This window comes from Papio anubis, chromosome 7 (assembly GCF_008728515.1).
Source record: "Papio anubis isolate 15944 chromosome 7, Panubis1.0, whole genome shotgun sequence".
NCBI classification, from domain to species: domain Eukaryota; kingdom Metazoa; phylum Chordata; class Mammalia; order Primates; family Cercopithecidae; genus Papio; species Papio anubis.
Genome location: NC_044982.1, coordinates 66886498 through 66902226, shown reverse-complemented (window position 1 = coordinate 66902226; position 15729 = coordinate 66886498).

Sequence of the window (15729 nt, the reverse complement as noted above, 5' to 3'; positions counted from 1 at the left end):
TTAGTAGAGACGGGGTTTCACCATGTTAGCCAGGATGGTCTCGATCTCCTGACCTCGTAATCCGCCCGCCTCGGCCTCCCAAAGTGCTGGGATTACAGGCTTGAGCCACCGCGCCCGGCCCAGCTTTGCTGTTTCTAGTTCTGCTTGGGCTACTAACCCACCATGGAGTCTCGACAGATTATGCTGAGCTAAAGTATCCCATTTCTTGTTCTGTGTAAAATAAGAGGGCTTGGATAAATGTTCTCTCAGGTCCTTCCAGCTCAAACACAATATTATTTATTCCTTCTATATTCTAAATATGTATACTTTAAAACTTTAGCTGCTCCACTTGAAAATCTAAATTTTTATTGTCCCCCTCAAAGGACTCCTTGCTTCATTATCTAATATTTTTCCCTTTGAAGAGAGTATTTCATTCCTAAGAGGGGTTTAAAAGAAGATTCACCTGGTCTGAATCCAATGCTCTCCAAATGACAGTTCTCTAACCTAAATTTTAAAACACAAGCAAAAAAGGACTGAGAAGCTGAGATGAGGAAGCTCTGTTGGGCAAGTCAAAATGGGGCCAATAATATTTACTTCACAGGGTTATTAAAAGAGATAACATATGTAAAGCTCATAGTTCAGAGCCTGACACTTAACAGATACTCAACAAGGGATGTTCTTATTCTTTTTTTCTTGAGAAGCAAGCTAGACTAATCATTTGAAATGTAAAATTTTGTTCATGGAATTGTATATCTTTTTATTTCTACAACTGTTTCTGTAGTCTTAAATGCCCTGCATTAAAAGATTGTTGTTTAATATATTGTACCTCTTTTGCCATCTGTTTGTTAAATATTGGCTGCCTGGTCTCTGATTTTGCTAAACTTGACTCTTTTTTTAAAAAAATATAATTGTTTTCTCCAAGAATATAAGCCAACATTGTAAAGGATGATTTACTCTAAGATAATGCTGAAAGAGATGTGATACGAAATTTTATTAAATTTGTAAGATAAATTTGGGATATTCTTTTACTGGACAAACTTTTTATTAAGAACATATTGTTTCCTGAAACACTAAGTTTTGGGATAAGTTTTTAAAACAAATTTCGGAGTGGCTTAGTTGGGTGTTTCTCACTTGGATTTCTCATGAGATTGTTTTTTTTTTTTTTTTTTTTTTTTTTTACGGGGTCCTTTTTTTTTTCCCCGAGGGGGTGGGACTGGGGGCGGGTCCTCGCCACCCCGCCCGGCTAGTTTTTTGTATTTTTTAGTAGAGACGGGGTTTCACGGTGTTCGCCAGGATGGTCTCGATCTCCTGACCTCGTGATCTGCCCGTCTCGGCCTCCCAAAGTGCTGGGATTACAGGCTTGAGCCACCGCGCCCGGCCTTCTCATGAGATTGTAAACAAGATGCTGGCCAAAGCTCCAGTCACTTGATAGCTTGTCTCGGGGTTGGGGAATTTGCTTCCATTGGTTCATTCATGTTCAGGCAAGCTGGTGCTGGCAATTGTCAGGAGACACCAGTTTCTGGTCATGTGGATCTCTTCACAGGAAGGCTTCAATGTTTTTATGACATGGCATTTGACTTGCTCTAAGATGAGTGATCTAAGAGAGAGGAAGAAGGAACCCACAATGTCTTTTGTGATCTAGACATGTAAGTCAAACTCTGCCACAATTTAAATATCTTACTAGTTACACAGATCAGCCTTATTCACTGTGGGAGGAGACCACACACCAGCTTGAATACCGAGAAGTGAGAATCATTGTGGATGATCTTGGATGATAGTTACTCCCATATTAGGATTCTTCTGGCTTAGGCTTATTTCTCTTACCTTTGAGTGCATTCTCTATGAGTGAACAAGCCCATTCGCATCTGTAGATTCACATACCACCTTTATGCCTAATTATTTCCAAATATATAAGTAAGCCCAGATTTCTCTTCTGTTCTTCAGATCCCAATGCATAATACTTACATTTTATCCATCCCTCCAACTGGTGTCTCCTGAGTAGCCACTGGAAACCCAGCCTTAAACTAGTCTAGATAAATAGGGCAGGCCTTCAGCCCTCATGGAACTTACAGTTTAGTGAAGCAGGAAGAAAGTAAACATGTAAATAAAGAAAATATTTACAGCTAGTGGTAAGTTTAGTCAAAGAAATATACTGTTGTAATAATGATGGGGGAGCATGTGATAGAAGAGGAGAGAGTTGGCTAGTTTAGATGAAGTGGGCAAAGAAGAACTCTTTGAAGAAGTGATATTTAAGTTGAGACCTGAGAGATAAGATTTGAAAGATCGAAAAGAAACTATTCCAGGCACTGAGAACAGCAAGTACAAAGGCTCTGAGGCAAGGAAGAGAATGGTGAGATCTAGAAACTGTCAAAATTACTGTTGCTGGAGCACTATGAGTGAGAGAGAGAATGGCAAGAGATAAGATTGATGAGATAGGCAATAACTAGAACACTTACATAGGCCTTAACCTATGCAAGGGGTTTTGAGTACAATACGAAGAAAGGGATTTTAGGCAGATCCAGTTCTATGGGATATATGATGGAATGAGTCTGTAGGTAAACCCATTTTTCTCTTGTCTCCCACTCCAAATTGCTGATTCTCCAATGTTTCCTGCATAACTGAATAGCAGTACCATCCACAAGTTGTTAAGAGTGCAGCTTTGTAATTAGCCAGGCCTATTTGAATCCTGGCTCTACCACTCACTAGCAAAGAGATCTTGGATGTGTTAGTCCCTCTGTCTGAGATCCAGATTTCCTACCTTTTAAGTAGAAATTGTGGTGAGGATTAAATTGTTTAGTACCTTGTACATGGTAGTTCTGATGATTATTTTATTTAAACAATGAAACTGGATCCTCTGAGGTATTTCTAATTCTTGTTTATTATCTTATTTCTAAAATGAGCTTTGCAAACCTTCTTTTCCCAGCCAGCAGTTTAGAATAAAGAATCTAGTGCAGCGTAAGGCTCTTGTTATAGGCCAGAACACTTTATCGGCTGGGTCGCACGCTGAGATAGGGCTTAATACATGAGCAATGCTTTTGAGATTAGCTTTACTCTCCTTTCTTCCTAAATCGGCTTGAGACTCTTTTGTTTCTAGTCTTTGAATTAGCTGGATTACTTATGACTAGGCTTTAAGTGCAAACCTTTACCATAAGTCCAAACATTCAATAATCATCCGATACCAGGTCTAGACATCTAAATACAGTATTTCTTTTTCATTGTGTATCCTTCAGAATACTAGTTTCCAAAAGTTTCTGTAAAAGACTGATTTAATGGGGCTACTGTATATTGTCCCTCTCTCTAGGAGACTAACAATTATGGTGAACTAAGGCTGTACAGTGGTGTTAGGGAACCTGTTCCATGGTATTTACTCAGTGTTTCTAAACAGATTTTACCATAGAAGTCTTTTTCTCCCCCTTTGCCCATAAAACATGTATTAAACTGTCCCTCCATGAAACTACATTTCAGGATGATTTCTCACTCTCCTGATTCCCAAATCCCTTGTGCCTTTATTCCCGGTGCCCTCAGCCATGGTCCAGTAGCATCCATTTCCCTATCCAAGCTTTTCTTTAATCCTTCCTGGTTACCATATTCCAATATATTCTGCTTACTTGCTTTTCCCTGCCGCCATTGGTTATGTTTCATCTTTGTTTATGTCCCTTCCGGCCTCCAGGTTTATTGGTAACATTAAATATTTTCATTTTTATGGTCATTCTCTAATATTCATTATTTTCTGGGTTATATTAATGTCTCAAAAGCTCTCTTTCTTTATGGCCCAGGAGAGAGGTTATCTATAGAAAATTAGAGACGCTTAGCATTGAATTTTGTTTTAGTTCCTTCTCCATCTCCCAATCAGGCACCCTCTCTACATTAGCCTTACCTGAAAATTTGAGTGCCAGGGAGTGCATCAGCTTAGAGGGCAGCCCCCTTCCTTTTTTATAGCTCCAGGTTTTAGGAACTTTTTTTGTTTGTTTTTAAGAGACAGGGTCTTGCTATGTTGCCCAGGCTGGTCTTGAATTCCTGGGCTCAAGGCATTCTCCCACCTCAGCTTCGCAAAATACTGGGATTACAGATGTGAGCCATAGTGCGCAGCCTTGCAAATTCTTTCTTGTATTGAAACCAAACATGCCTCACTATCATTGGTGAACTTACTTCAGTCCTTTTGCATTAGGTTTTTGTCATGTCTTTCCTATACCTTTCCTTTTTCAGAACAACTCTGTATATGCTATTGTTTTATGACATTTCAATTTTTTTTTTTTTACCCATTTTAAACTAGTATATACAATGAGAAACCTCTTTTATTAGTTACTCGTTAGCAAAACTCATCCTCACAACTTAGAACTTCTTTCTGCCAAAAGGGCGTTAAATTTGGTTTGGATTGCAACTGGTGATACCACCATCTATATGGCCAGCAGAAATACTTTAGCGTCCTTGCAAGGCAGCAAGTTGAAGGTGCAGGAGGGAAAGATGGCAGAGGCTGGATCAGGAAATAGAAGTCAGCCACTCATTGTAACTCTCGGAAAATTCCGAATTGGGTAAAGCTTGTTTTGACACTCTTACTTGCTCTTTCTAGACTCCTTTTCCCAATGCATGGATTCACTTCTTGTTTTTTTCCACTTGATGTGCACAGAATATCTTGCTTTTTTCCTCAATTAAAACTTGTTTACAGGAAAAGATTTGGTTCAACTACTTGTATCTTTGTTGAGAATATAACTTACTGTCACTCTCAAGTGTATGTACACTTTAAGCACAGTATTGGTTGGTTACCCATGTCACTAACTATGGGTTGAAAGGCATTGCTGTCTTGTGTGGAAGGAATTTTAAGCTTCAACAACTAGGTGAGAGTGATTTTGGAGGGCTGGAAAAGGGATTTACATTGGTTTTCCTAAAATAATACAAATATTCCAGCTGCCTGTTTTCTTGCGTTTAAGTCTTGCCTGCAAATTTCCCTAAATATTCTGTTCCCTTAAATAAATTCTGTAAAACATCCTAAGTATTCTCCCATGCAGTGTTTCTCAAACTTACCAGTGAACTTCTGGTATCGAAGGAGAGTGACTGCATAGAGCCCTGGGATCTGAGGGTGTAGCTTTACAGAACAGTGCTCAGAATGAACCTGATTCCTTTGTGAAATTGTTTCCGCTTTTTGCAGACTAAAAATCAATTTAACCCAAAAGATAGATGAAAATGGAGAATTTTTGTGAAAGTCTTATCCATACAGGGCAGTAATGAAGGCATAGCAGTAATCTAGAGAGTAACTAATCCTTTTTGATGAATGGCATGTAAATAAATGCATTCCAAACAGATGTTTTTAGGTATCACATGTCCACCTTTTATTGTTTTGGGGTCACTTCAATACTGAGACATTTGATAAATGAAGCTCTCCTATACGATGTAGACTCTCACACAGAGAGAGACCGTAGCTCAAAATTCATCACCAAATTCAACCCAAGAGAATATCCTTCTTAACTAGGGATTCTGTGAATACACAACTTAATATTTCATTTTGATATACAGCCAAGGAGCCTGAAAAATGATGAATATAATTTATACAAAGTCACCTTCATGCAAATGGCAATTTTGGATGAAAGTGGGAACGGCCATTTCCTAACCATAGTTTCTTCGTTTTTCCTGGTAGTCCTTGGAGTTCTGACACAAGATACTAATGGTAAAAATTAATATTGGGTGATAATAAATATATTCTTATGATTTGTCATTTCCCTTTTCTGCTTTTTGAGATTTTTATGATTGTGACCACTACAAAACTATCCCTAAAGTTATTTCAGTCTATATTATCTATGCATGTAGGTTGGTACGGTACTATATAATTTTACTGCACCTTTTCAACTGATGACAATTATTATTTAAGACTTTAACTTTACTAAAGTACATCTTAATATAATTAAGACACCATTGTTGAAGACCTGAGCACTTTCAAACTTTTCAATACTTATGTATTAAGAGTCTACACTGGACAGCATACTGTACTTAAAGACAAAATGCTTAAAATAAAAGTTTAAAAAAAAATACAGTTTAAAATTCATGTGATAAAAATGTGTGACTCAAGTGTCCAAAAGAAAACTGCTTATATTTGCAGACTGAAACCTGTGTTATTGTTTCCACTATTTGAATGATGATAATTATTAGTGAACGGTTTAATGAATCAACAATTAATTAGTGAAAGCTATAATCTGCAAACCTGTGGATTAAGGTGTGGAGAGGTAGTAGGGTTGTAATCAACATTGAGGAAGCACTGATTATGTTTATGTTTTATGTGTTCTGGCTATTTGTTTAAATGATTTGTTTATCCTGAGAAGTGACATATTCTTCCCTATTGACTTTGGGGTTGGCCATAAAACTTGCTTTGATGATTGGAAAATGGGCAGGAAGGAAAGCGTGCCAGTGAGCTGAGGCATTAAGAGGCTTCGTTTGTGTCCATTTGCTCTCTTACTCCAATTCCTCAGCTAAGCACTGGCTGTTACTTCAGCCTGGTTTTAGAATAATGAAACACATGGAGCCCCAGTGGAGTGCAGGAACACAAGAATTATTTGTTCTTGGAAAGTTTTGAGATATTGTGGTTGTTTGATGCAATCAATATAACCTTAGAAAAATTTTATATGTGTACATTTAAGCTTTATATCCATTATATGAGTAAGCTATAGTATTCACATTTCACAGATGAGGAAATTAAGGAGTCAAAGGGGTTCAGCATTTTTTCCATAGTCACATTACTGGGAAGTGGCAGATCTAACCAGAATGTCAAAATATTTACACTGCACCTTGTTTGGCTAAGATAAATATGGAACAATGGTAAGACTCCTGTCTGAAAGTCAGGAAAGCCATGTTCTAGTTTTAGAGAAATCTAGTCTCTTCCTCTAGGAAAGACATATAGATTGAAGTCTTTGTTGGGGTCATAATTCCCTCTCAAGCCTCCTGTTGTCTCTGATTAGTAGACTGTGCATACAGTTGACATTTACTGAGGATTACTTTGAGTAAAATTGTCCATAGTAAATATTAGCTGTTGGACTCTAATTTCTTTCAGAGGTGGTGCTATTACTTTTCAATATAATAGGAATGAAAAGAAAGCATTAACTCTCAATTCTCAAAAGATTTATATAATTTGTGAGTCATGGACTATAAGTAATCAGATGTTCAGAAACACTTAAAGAAGCTCCGGGGATAATGCCAGCTTCTACTCTGGAGTGGGAGTTAATGCACTTCCCCCGCAGAAAGAGCTGAGCAGTCAGAGTGCTTATCTGAGTAATTTAGGCAAAACTTGTGGGTTTTAAAAATATGCCTGAATTTCGTGGATAATTACACCAACTCTTATTTCACTGGAGACTTACAGAATGACCCTATAGTCATAGATTAACTATGACTAACTTAAACTTTTAGAAGAATGAATTCATGCATATAAATGAGGATATGGTATAAATGAAGTTTCCTTTGGGTCATGATTCACCTTTTCTGTCTTCTCCTTTTCACAAGTATTATTTTTCTTTTATGAATCATCATACTCTCACAGCAAGGAAGGCATTACAAAATCACCAGTGTCATCAAATCTTATTCTTGATACCCTACAATCAGGCGGTTTTGTGAGCTTCAATTTCACTTACCATTTTCTCCAAAGAAGAGTAACAGGTTTTCTCCTATAATCTCTCTATTCTACATGAGAATAGGAAGGCCTATCTAGGTTGTCAAGACACTCTTGGTGCCTAGGAATTGCCTCTGAAACAACTGTGGTAGGAATTTTAAGTAGATTATCTCCTTTGAACTTCACAGCATGTTTAGATGCTATGGCTTGGCCAAATACATAATTTCCCTATGTGCCCAGAGTGCCAGGATTCACACCTACGTTGTCTGACTTCGAAGCCCACGCTCATCCTACTGCTCCATGCTTCTAAGAGGTGTTCTAAAGCAAATTGCAATGTTTCCTAGTTAAGTCCATGACTGAGAGGGATTGTACAATGAGCTGTTTGAGGACCTGACAGTTCAGAAATGGGGATTATTAGGGAAGAATCAAGGGAAGAATGAGAAGTGGACAGGAGAATAAGTGTGGTGGGGGGAGATGAGAAAGCCATGGTTTTTGTTTTGTTTTTTCTGCACTGTAATTTTGCCAAGAAAAAGTCCTGACTATAAGATTACTTTTAACAGCAACTATAAGCTTTATATGTTTATTCACATGGTGATAGTTCTTGTTTTTGATTTCAAGGTTTATTTTTAAGAGGATACTCACAAAACTTGATATCATGAGGTAGTCTTTAATGTCCTACAAATTGCTTTTTTGGAGTCTCCCCTCTCCTCAGACTTGTGACCTCTAATCCTACCTTCCAAGAAAGTTTACTATTCCTGTTGAGCTTCTACCATGAAGAAAGCACTCTTGACCTTGACCGTCCAGCTTTCTCTCTACATGACTTTCTTCTCCCTAGACAGGTCTCTGTAGTCCTGGCCTTTCCATTTTTTGACTTGCCTGCAAAATTTTCCAGTCACATGTTCTGTTTCTTTAGGGCCCTAAAGAAATCCATATATATACTCCGTGTCAATGGTTAAGTGTTTATTCCATGTGGATAACATGGTTGTACTTGGCCAGGGGGGTCTTCTGAATAAAATGGTTTTAGGTTTCATGGAAATAACTTATGATCTATTAGTCTCATAGTACTTTAAAGCTAAAAGCAAACTTAGAAGAAATTCTGGTATAATTTCATCAGTTTTTCAAATGGTACAATGAGACCAAAAGGCATTCCTAGAATTTAGTTCTTAAATCACACTTTCAAGATAGTGATATGGCAATTATTCCTTTAATTATTGCTTCAGAAATGGGCAAAAAAAAAAGAAGTACAGAAAGAAATGATTTGATTGAAGTTACACAGAGGATCAAAAGCCCAACTGGAATGGGTTGCCTTTTACCTACCTTCCTTCTGATTTTGCAAGTTAATATCCACAAGATCCTTTTTCATGAAGATAACACATTTTAGCTACAGACCTCCTTAATTTTGCTTATAGAACTTGTCTGTCTTTTTAAATTCTGTTAAATTGAAATTTTATGAATGTCTGAAACCTGGAAGTAGCAGTGGTTGAGCTGAAGGATGAGCAGAGTTAGGGAAAACTCCATCTTAGGGTTTAGTTGCTTTTATTTTAGAAGTCACCCTTCTCTGTTTTGGCATTATACTGGCAATGATGTGATTGAAAAGAAAATTAAGAACCAACTACTGTCAGTGTCAAATTAGTCACTTTTGTAAATAAGAAAAGCTTTTCAATCAGGAACTTGAAAGGCCATCTGGATTTTATAGTTTGCTCAAACAAAAATAAATACTAAATACTGTAAACCAATCATTTCTAAATTAGCTGTAGTAATAAAATATGCTACTTATAAAAATTACTTTCCTCTGTAGGCCTGGGTTGGTAACAAAACAAAGCAAAACAAAACAAAAAACGATTACTTTCCATTTTCTAGCTGAATGAGATTACTAAATGTATTAGGTGTCTTTGCTTTGAATCTTGAAATCCAAAAGGGTTTATGAGTAATTCATAACTGATAGGTAAAGGAATTTCTGTGAGTAGTGATGTGAGTTTAGATTGGTTATTTACTATTTATTCTTAACAAAAGTACAGATTCTTCTTCTTATTAAAATAAATTAGTGAGGTTAAATTAGTCCAATTGATTGACTTCTTTTTTCTTGTCCAATCTCAAACGATAACTCTTATCGGTTTCTATAGGGTGAGATTTTGTCTTTTGACTTAATATGATATTTAATGCCTAATTTCTTACAAAATTCCAGACTAGACATCTGATTATATTTCATGATGTATGATATAAAAGTTGTAGTTATGTCATATGAGCATCTTACAATTGTAGGTCTCAAAGTTAAAGATTCATTACTTTCATTATGTTTGCTTTTATAAAATAAAAGCCCCTAATATAGGACATTTACTATTTTCCAGGCACTGTGTCGAAAGCATTACATGCTTTATCTATTTAATTTCCACACAAACCAATAAAGTAGACATAATCATCACTCCCATTTTAAAGATGAGGAAACTGGAATTTGGAGGGTTAAGTAACTTGCCTGTGGTCTACAGTTATCAAGGAGGAACTGGAACATAAATCTAGATTTGCCTAACCTCAAAGTCTATGTGCATATCCATTGTGCCACACTACTTGATGAAGAAGAAAAATGCCAAAGAAACTAGGTGAGGACCAATGCATGCAAGCTGGGCAGAGATGAAATCTGAAATAGCATCTGATTCTCACTCTTATTACCAGTCCTAGCTCAAAACAACACCCTTTGCTCTGTTGCAAATATTCTCTTGCAAGAGTTGAAAAACTTTTAAGAGTAGATGAACTTGTGGCTGGCTGGAAGTAAAATGAAAGACTTTCGGCCGGGCGCGGTGGCTCACGCCTGTAATCCCAGCACTTTGGGAGGCCGAGGCGGGCGGATCACAAGGTCAGGAGATCGAGACCACGGTGAAACCTCGTCTCTACTAAAAATACAAAAAATTAGCCGGGCGCGGTTGTGGGCGCCTGTAGTCCCAGCTACTCGGGAGGCTGAGGCAGGAGAATGGCGGGAACCCGGGAGGCGGAGCTTGCAGTGAGCTGAGATCCGGCCACTGCACTCCAGCCTGGGCGACAGAGCGAGACTCCCTCTCAAAAAAAAAAAAAAAAGAAAGACTTTCTCTCATCATTGACATCCAAACATTGAAAAGTTCTGTTGATTCTTTCTTCTAAACTTCTCTCATCCTCACTCCCACCGACTTAGTTTAAAAAGTCCTCCTGTAGGTCTCATCTAGTATCCTCTTACTTGTCTCTCCATCTGTCCACTCTTCCTATTCATTCTATAATACCTTTCCAGTATTGAGTTAAATTAGCCACAGCTTGTGGATCCACAAGGGAGACAACATGTAAATAAGCAATTACAAAACAATGCAATATATCCCTGATCTATTTGGTTCTATGTGAGCACAGAGAGGTCAGAATTTCAAGGGAGGGGCAAGGCAAAAAGTAACATTTAATGGAGGCACTGTTTACTAATGCTGGAAATAAAAATAAAACATTCTTGTGATAATTTCACTATTCCTAACAGTTATTGAATTATTCCTGTGTGTCAGGCTCTGTTTTAAGTCCTTTTCATACATGATCTTATTCAATTCTCATAACCACACTCTGTAGTAAGCACTGTTGTTATCCCCTCTTTACACAGGAGGAAACCAAGGCTTAGAGAGTTTAAATAACTTGCCCAAGGTTACATAGCTTAGTAGAGGTGGAGTTAGGATTTTAACTGAGGCAGTCTGAATTCATTTATTTAGAGGCAAAGAGGAGATGAGTTTTCGTATGCATTGCATTTGAATAGTAGACGTGTTCCAAAGGCAGTGGGTATGTGGATCTTAGGTTCAGAAGATGCAGAGTTGGGACTCAGCAGTCTATAGAAGTTACTTGAAGCTAAGAATGTCCATGCAAATGCCTCCAGGAGAGTGAGAGTTTGAATAGAGGAGGTTCAAGGAGAGAAACTTAGATAAGACTACTACGATCACCATGTAAGGGGAAAGTAGAGGAGGAAAAGCAACCAAAAACATGTCCAGGCACTACCAGGGAGGATCATTATTTGGAGTATGTGTCACATCTATATTATAGTCAACAGTATTCACATCCAATGACAACAAGCCGGCGCACTGTGCTTTTCTTCGAAGCTCTTTCCATAAGGTAGCAAATGAGCCATCCTGTAACCTCCTCAAAAGAGAAGAGTGGCCTCCCAACAGTCAGCTGAGCCTTGGCCCTCCTCTGGCCTATGCTGTTCAGCCACCTAATTATCCAAACAGCATGACCGGGTTTGCACATAGGAATTAGAAGAGATCACTGGTTGTCCTGAAACCCTGCCTTAGCTCTGTCATTTCCCAAAGTAGCTTACTTCTTCATTTAAATCTATATCACAGCTACTAGCCTGGTGCCCTCTGTGACTCAGCTTCGGTAACTATCTAGAGTAAAGATCAACAAATATTTCAGCAAATGTTTTGGAGATCAGCAAACATTTTTAGCTTTGTGGACCATACAGGCTCTGTTGCAACTGCTCAATTCTGCTATCTGTTATAGCACGAAAGAAGTCATAAACAATATGTAAACATAGCTGGGTGCTCCAATAAAACTTTATTTACCAAAACAGGTGATGCATTGGATTTGGCTAATGGGCTGTGGTTTGATGACCCTTGATGTAGAATCATGCCTCTATATTTGGTGTCCTTTCAACAATTCTTTCTCACCTCTGATCCTTTCTTCATTAAACGCTTAGCTCCATACAGTTGAATGCTCTTGTACTCATTCCTTAGTTCTTTCTTATTCTCCTCTTTGTGTTATATTTTCTGGTATATTCCCTAGTAAAATTTTCTGCTTTGAGAAATATTTTAATAGTTATTGTAAGAACAGCTCCATAGGTAGGCTGAAATGGAAGTGGCAGTTAACTGAACTATGGCCTTGTGAAACCTGTAGTGTTTTGGTGATCTGATATTTCTGTTCTAGTTTCTTAAACACCTCTCCACCAAATTCAAAATCATTTATGACAAGTGATCTTGTTAATTAGTGGAGTTGCTCTTAATAATATAACACATTAGGTTTTATTTGTGAAGTCAGGGATGATTCTGATTCCCATGCAGCAAACCCTTTTGGTGTGCTTCTTTGGGAATTTGGTAATTTTGTGAAATATAGAAGGGTGCGTAGCATTTCTTAGATGGAATCCCTATGGAAGGATACACATGGTGACTGTGAGATTACCCTGAGAATTGGGGAAATTCAGCTTACCACTGAACATTTTAAGTAGAAAATGAAAGCATCCATTGCATTTCAGGAGAATTAAAAATTGGAAAATAAGAACCAAAACAGTTTGCTTCTTGGTAAAGCAAGATTTAGAAAATATTGGAAATCTGCTAAAGCATCATTTTCCTCTACAGTCCTTATCTTTACGGGATCTCGCTATTGATTATGAAGTACATTCAAATATTTTTTTAAATTACAAAATGCTTATTTATATACATTGATCTTTACACCAAGAGGGCTGATGGAGTAAGCTTGATTTTCTAATCTTCCTGATCTTAATTGAGTTGTTTGTACAGCATTTCAAGTCTGCTATCAATTAAGTAGCCATTCTGTGATGTGTGAGTTGAGGAGTGAAATACAGTGATTTTTGTGTCAACTCCATTTGTGATAAGAAATCAATGCATGAACAGCAGAGCCAGGAAAACACTGAAATCCTTTTATGGTTTTACATTAATTTCTATGGCAGGCAGAAATTACATTAATTTCTATGTGCTGCTTGATCCCTCTTCAGAAAAGGTCTTCCTGCCCAGCTGTGGGGAGTGCAGTTAGTGCACAGCCTGAAGCTGTCAACTCCTTTAGGGTCAGTCTCAGCTGAGGTCATGCCATTCCAGACAGCTCACAACTGATATTGGTGTGAGATGAGGAGCTATAAAGACCAGGCCATTTCACCCTGAAGTAGGATATTCTGTTAGACAACACTTGTGCCAAAGTGCTCTGTCAGCTTTGTGGGGCTTGAATTGCAATTTAACTTCCCGTTCTGCCCAATTTTGCTTCAGCTCCTTCATTTACAGGAGTTTATCCACTCACAAACATATTGTATTCAAAACTCCATCTCAGCATCTGCTTCCAGAGAACCTGGGTTGCAGTAGCAGGTGAGTGGTCAGCAACCCTCTGGCTTCCTCATGCAAGGGATAGATCTATCAAGAGGACTTACACTTTGTAGTGTTTGGCCCTTAGTGGTGATGGGTTATCCCAAGTTATTCGCATTGTCTCAATGGGTTCTCCAAGAGAAATGACTTGAAGCTTAAAACAGAGGTGGATAATCTAGAGGCATATTCTGTTGAGCAGGTAGGAGAAACTGCTAGAAACCTTAATGGTTTGCCACCTTGCTAAAAAAAAAATATTTAGTCTTTTTGGCATCTGAGGTCTTAGTGGAAAACTTGTTTCTTCCATTTTTCTTGAACCCCTTTTTGTGTGTACACTCTTTTTCATTCCTCCAATTCTTCCTTGTATAATCAGTCTCCCAGTTGCCACAATTTCTGTGGGCTCAGTTATCAGGCCTGGCTGAGGCTTCTGTGGATCAAAATGGGCATAAGAGTGTGTGCTACAGGAAAGAAGAGGAGAGGAAGCCAGCATTGGGCCAGGGGCCAGGAGAGCTCAGCCAGTGTGACCCTGAGGAAGAGAACAATGGTGCCAATTATAGGCTCCAAGGAGTTTGGTGGATTGGAGTCATTCTGGTTTCTGTTGAAATGTGAAAGGAGGCTGTTGTTTACCGAGAACCTGCATGCCCTCGGCCCTTCACATGTCAGCTCATTTACTTTTCAAACAAACGCACAAAGTAGACATTTTAGAGTTGAGGAAATGTTTAACATTTTTATTTTACTTAAATTGACAAAATTCTATGTGCTTGTTGGGTACAAATGTTATTTTGGAATATATGTACAGATTGTGGAATGGCTAATCAAGCTAATTAACAGGTGTGTTACCTCATGAGTTGAGGAAATTGAAGCATAGAGAGATTTAAATGACTTATCCAAGTTCATTTAATGGCTCTGAATGTGCAGAGATGGTGGTGAGGAGTTAGTGCTGTAGTAGGTATCACTAGTTTTCTAACAAATACCCATTTTCCCTTCTGCTTTAGTAAGAGAACCCCAAATTTAAGCCACATTTGTTGTGGCCTTGAATAGCAACTTCCCAGTGCAACTAGGTATAGCCATATGACCAGATTCTTACCTATGAGATGTAAATGGAAGTATTGTATGAGATTGCTCCGAAGTCTCTTGAAAAAAAAAAAAAAAAAAAAACGGAGGTGATGAGATTTTTCTTGTTTCTTTCATCTTGCTGTCTGGAGTGCAGATATAATAGCTGGAGCTCTAGCAGCCACCAGGACTATGTTACATTAAATTAAACTTGAAGTACAGTAGCTTCTGTACCTAGTATTCTGCAACCTAACTTATTTTGTACACAAACTGCAACCTCACTTTATCATAGTCTTGTAACAAATAGCTGAGTCTCAACCAATCCCAGTAGTTGAGCTTCAGCCAATGAGGGCTGCCAGCTGATCAGATCATGCCCATATAAGGCAAATGCCTCAACCAGCATGCCTAAATAAGGCAGCTGCAACCAATCAAGTGGTTTCTGTATCACTTCCTTTTTCTGTTTATAAATACTACCTGTTCCCATTGCTGGGTGGAGTTCTCTGAACCTCTCCTGGTTCTCACTGCTACCCAGTTCTAACCAGTAGTTCAGAGAGCTTCGTCCAATATGGGCAGGCAGCATTTATGGACAGAAAAAGGAAATACCATATAGAAATACCTTGATTATAGCTCAGTATTTGTCTTATGTGGACAAGTATAAGGCCGATCAGCTGGCAGCCTGTGACTGGCTGAGACTAGACTCAGCTATCTGTTGCAGAATATACTCTTAAGTGAGGTTGCATTTTGTTTACATACTAAGTTTGGTTGCAATTCACTACATAGAGAGACAGCGTTAGGCCAAATTTCATTTAATAAACTTAAAATGGATCTCCATTATACATAAATATGGATATAATGTAGTTATTATTGAATAACACCATTAAACTCCCCATGCCCCTTCTAAGAGCAGGACCTAGGAAGTGGTTCAGAACCTTTCTGTTTAACCACTTTACTTCCAATATTGTGTGACACATACAAGCATGCTTTTAAGTGTCACCCCTTTGATAGACAGGTATTAATAACATTCAGAGTTGCTGT